The sequence below is a fragment of the Battus philenor genome, unplaced genomic scaffold, assembly GCF_028537555.1.
Source record: "Battus philenor isolate CCGP_79_NKW_IND1 unplaced genomic scaffold, ilBatPhil1.0.hap1 SCAF_67, whole genome shotgun sequence".
Classification (NCBI taxonomy): Eukaryota; Metazoa; Arthropoda; class Insecta; order Lepidoptera; family Papilionidae; genus Battus; species Battus philenor.
In genome coordinates, this window is record NW_027181734.1 from 22,501 (window position 1) to 27,500 (window position 5,000).

At 51.0% G+C, this 5,000-nt stretch overlaps 2 non-coding genes across 2 annotated transcripts; both read left to right on the forward strand.

Moving 5' to 3' along the window:
• The first annotated feature begins 1,308 nt into the window (after nt 1-1,308).
• Nucleotides 1,309-3,212, forward strand: LOC137930770 (small subunit ribosomal RNA). Its single transcript, XR_011108932.1, has one exon. It is a non-coding gene; the product is annotated as a small subunit ribosomal RNA (ribosomal RNA).
• Nucleotides 3,213-4,019: 807 nt separating this feature from the next.
• On the forward strand, nt 4,020-4,176 carry LOC137930776 (5.8S ribosomal RNA). Its single transcript, XR_011108937.1, has one exon. It is a non-coding gene; the product is annotated as a 5.8S ribosomal RNA (ribosomal RNA).
• The last annotated feature ends 824 nt before the right edge of the window (nt 4,177-5,000 follow it).

Genomic DNA, 5,000 nt, shown 5'->3' on the forward strand with positions numbered 1-5,000 from the left:
TTGTCTCAGTCGACATCGCGTATGAAAGAGTGCGATCGTCATCAGCACGAAATTTATGCATCGATACGCGAACGGGACCGGACTCTGTCGTTTTCAGAAATCGATACGCGAACGCATCGGCGGCTGGCTACGCGCAATCCGCGATCGGGTCGAACGATGATGATGATGATGATGATGATGATGATGATGATGATGATGATGATGACGACGACGATGACATCGAGATCAGGGTCAGATATAGATATGTAGATCGGTGGTATGCAATCGATACGCGAACGCTCTATCGCGCTACGCGGAGACGCATACAGTCGTTCCCGCATATACATGGGACTGGCGCGAGACGCGCCGGTCGGCCGAATAGAGTTCTCTCCGATGCTCTTCTGTTTTGTTTTGTTTGTTGGTGGTTGTGGAGTGTGGAGTGTGTTTTTTTGGTTGGTGGGGTGTGTGTGGTGTGGTGGTGTTAGTTTGTTTGCGGAGATTGCGTTTTTTTTAGATTTAGTTTTTTTTTTTTTTTTTTAAATAAAAAAAAAAAAAATTAAAAATTATTCTTAGAAAACGCGCGCGAATCGAACAAAACTAATAACACCGATACACAAACAACGCGCGCCACCAACGAGAACGCCCGAAACTGAAACTTCTATAACCGACAAACGCACGAACGACACAGCGGCGGCGGAGGAGGGAAGAAAAAGGGGATCATCTCCCCACAACAACACACCGTAAACTGTGTCGGACGACGTCTCCGTTATGTAAGAGCGGAAGGCGTAAGAGAACGTCTCGTTTAATTAACGCGAACGGCGTTGGGCTCCCGAGTCGACTTCGGGGCGGCCCTTAACGCATCGCATCAACGAGCTCGTCGCGCGCTAGTCGCGCGACGGTCGATCATGATATATAAATCAAGGATTTCGGATCTCTCTAAAACCGGGCTGGAAATCGGTCATTGTTCGTTTTGCGAAACGATATTTTATAAAAGTGAAGATTTGTATGTGTCTCGTCAAAGAACGTTCCGATGAATCGGACGCGATGCCGCGTCCAAAGTAAATCTGGACGAACGCGAGGCGAGTGTTGAGATATACATTTTCCTCCGTGAACAGATAGAAAAACGAATTCATTTTGTTGTTGCGGTGTGGTGTTGTGTGTGTATTGTAATAAATACGCACGCACGCACGCACGCAAAAAGCTACCTAGGCACCGGCGCGTCACGGCGTTTCGAACGTCCGACGCGTCGCTTGTCACACGTCTATCATATCATCATCACCCTCATATCTCTCGTATGTGCGGTGTTGGTGTGTGTTAGCTCTAGCTAGCTCCCTGGTTGATCCTGCCAGTAGTTATATGCTTGTCTCAAAGATTAAGCCATGCATGTCTCAGTGCAAGCCGTATTAAGGCGATACCGCGAATGGCTCAATATATCAGTTTTGGTTCCTTAGATCTTACCTCGGTTACTTGGATAACTGTGGTAATTCTAGAGCTAATACATGCAATCAGAACTCTGACCAGTGATGGGATGAGTGCTTTTATTAGATCAAAACCAATCGACGGAGGGCCTCGCGTCCGAAGTCGTTAATTTTGATGAATCTGGATAACTTTTGCCGATCGCATGGTCCAGCACCGGCGACGCATCTTTCAAATGTCTGCCTTATCAACTTTCGATGGTAGTTTCTGCGACTACCATGGTTGTCACGGGTAACGGGGAATCAGGGTTCGATTCCGGAGAGGGAGCCTGAGAAACGGCTACCACATCCAAGGAAGGCAGCAGGCGCGCAAATTACCCACTCCCGGCACGGGGAGGTAGTGACGAAAAATAACGATACGGGACTCTTACGAGGCCTCGTAATCGGAATGAGTACACTTTAAATATTTTAACGAGGAACAATTGGAGGGCAAGTCTGGTGCCAGCAGCCGCGGTAACTCCAGCTCCAATAGCGTATACTAAAATTGTTGCGGTTAAAAAGCTCGTAGTTGCATTTGTGCGCCGCGCTGTCGGTGCACCGCATCCGCGGTGATACTGACACGTCTGCGGAGCATATCGTCGGTGAGCCGTCGGTAAAACGGCGGTTCAATATCAAAATCCTATCGCGGTGCTCTTCGGTGAGTGTCGAGATGGGCCGACAATTTTACTTTGAACAAATTAGAGTGCTCAAAGCGGGCTCAAAATGCTGCTTGAATATTTCGTGCATGGAATAATAGAATATGATCTCGGTTCTATTTTGTTGGTTTTCAGAACTCCGAGGTAATGATTAATAGGGATAACTGGGGGCATTCGTATTGCGACGTTAGAGGTGAAATTCTTGGATCGTCGCAAGACGAACATCAGCGAAAGCATTTGCCAAAGGTGTTTTCATCAATCAAGAACGAAAGTTAGAGGTTCGAAGGCGATTAGATACCGCCCTAGTTCTAACCGTAAATATGTCATCTAGCGATCCGCCGACGTTACTACGATGGCTCGGCGGGCAGCTTCCGGGAAACCAAAGATTTTGGACTCCGGGGGGAGTATGGTTGCAAAGCTGAAACTTAAAGGAATTGACGGAAGGGCACCACCAGGAGTGGAGCCTGCGGCTTAATTTGACTCAACACGGGAAATCTCACCAGGCCCGGACACCGGAAGGATTGACAGATTAACAGCTCTTTCTTGATTCGGTGGGTGGTGGTGCATGGCCGTTCTTAGTTGGTGGAGCGATTTGTCTGGTTAATTCCGGTAACGAACGAGACTCTAGCCTGCTAAATAGGCGTCGTCATTTAGGTGTGCGCCGCTCCGGTGGCGCAACTCACTGGCGACGTATTAAAATTCTTCTTAGAGGGACCGGCGGCTTCGAGCCGCACGAGATTGAGCAATAACAGGTCTGTGATGCCCTTAGATGTCCTGGGCCGCACGCGCGCTACACTGAAGGAATCAGCATGTTCTCCCTGGCCTAGAGGCCCGGGCAACCCGTTGAAACTCCTTCGTGCTGGGGATTGGGGTTTGCAATTATCCCCCATAAACGAGGAATTCCTAGTAAGCGCGAGTCATAAGCTCGCGTTGATTACGTCCCTGCCCTTTGTACACACCGCCCGTCGCTACTACCGATTGAATGATTTAGTGAGGTCTTCGGACCGACACGCGGTGGCTTCACGGCCGTCGGCGTTGCTGGGAAGTTGACCAAACTTGATCATTTAGAGGAAGTAAAAGTCGTAACAAGGTTTCCGTAGGGGAACCTGCGGAAGGATCATTAACGTGTGTGTATGTGTGCGAGACGCGTGATATGTTCACGAACGTTGTTGCGCCGCTGTTGCTGTTGTTGCTGTTGCGACGACGACGACGACGACGACGACGACTTCGTACATACCGTGTTTACACATATATATATGTAATACATCCATAATGATATATATATATACGACATATATACATATATATGTACGTACGCGCGCGCTGCTGTTCGTATCTAATGCGGACGAGCGCGCGCGCGTGTGCGTGCGTGTGTGTGTGCGTGTTTGTATATATGTATAAAAAATAAAATGTGAAATAATTGTCTCTAGCGTCTATTACGCCTAACGGCGCAGCGGCGACGGCGCCGTGGCGGTGGCCGGTGGCGGTGGTGGCATTCGTCGAAAGTGCTACCGCCGCCGCTGCCTCCGCCGCCGTCGAAGCGGCCGGGTGGCGGAAAAACGCCGAGAGACGAGCGCCGACCGGGGCATACCAAACGGAGCGTTCGAAGCGGTGAAAATCCCCACTGCCTAGCTCAGGCCCTTTATTGTCGGTTGGCGCTATACAAAACGAAATTTAAGCGGTTAGAAAGATGACAATGTCGTGCGTCACGCCAGCTCGTTGGGGGGTGCGCGGGTCGTCGTCGTTCATCATTCTAAAGGATTCGCGTCGGGGCGTTAAGCTTTTTCGGTGCCGTTTCTTTATGAACGCCTCGGCGCACATGAATTCGACCAACTTTCGACGTTAATACATAAAAACGGACAATCAAGTGGCCGACGGCGAGAGCCGTAGGCCGCTACCGTAAGTAATAACAACATTAAGAAAAAACCATTACCCTGGACGGTGGATCACTTGGCTCGCGGGTCGATGAAGAACGCAGTTAACTGCGCGTCATAGTGTGAACTGCAGGACACATTTGAACATCGACATTTCGAACGCACATTGCGGTCCGTGGAGAAATATCCAGGACCACTCCTGTCTGAGGGCCGGCTGTTAAAATATAAAAACCACACTGTTCGGTGTAGAACGCGCGCTACGTGCGCTCGCGCCGGTCGATGCGCGCGGCGGTGACGCGCGACGCGGCGGCGGCGGGTTGGTGGGGGGTGATGAACGAGCTCGCGGACGGTGCGATGGGACGATCTCTAATAAGAGTCTCTCGTCCGCGCCGCCGCGGCTCTCACTCTCTCTCTCTCACTATCCGCCGTCGCTGTCGTCGCGCTGCCGCTGCCGCACTACCGCGCGCGGGCGAGCGGGCGCGCGCTCTTTCGAACAATTGACGGTTTCCGTTGAACGTTCTTCGCGACGGACGACGGACGGCGGGGTGCTGCACCCCTCACGTCCGCGTACGCGCGGAGCGCGTTTACGGTCCGTTTAAATATATCGAATTGTATTGAATATGAAACGAGTGTGAAAAGATTACACGCATCGCTAAGACGCGAGTCTTCGTAGTGCGGTCTTCGTCCGAGCTCATCGGTTCGTGTATACGATATAATAAAATATATCGGAAGCACAGACGACGCGTCTCCGACGGATGCGACCGGCAGGCGGTGAATGTTTTCTTGCGCGGCAAGCGTAACGCACACACAAACATATGTAAGTAAACATTACGTGATGTTCATGTGCGCGCGCGCCTAGCCCGATGCGAGAGAGTTCACCGCTCGTCGTCGCTACGCATCCGTATTATGTCGGTGATACGCGTCGTCGTTCCAGTGCGAACGTTATATTATCGTATCGATACGGACCGATACCGAAAGGGCCGGACGATCGATCGCTAACGAAAAGTACTCGCGCTCGCGTATGCGTGTCGAGATTT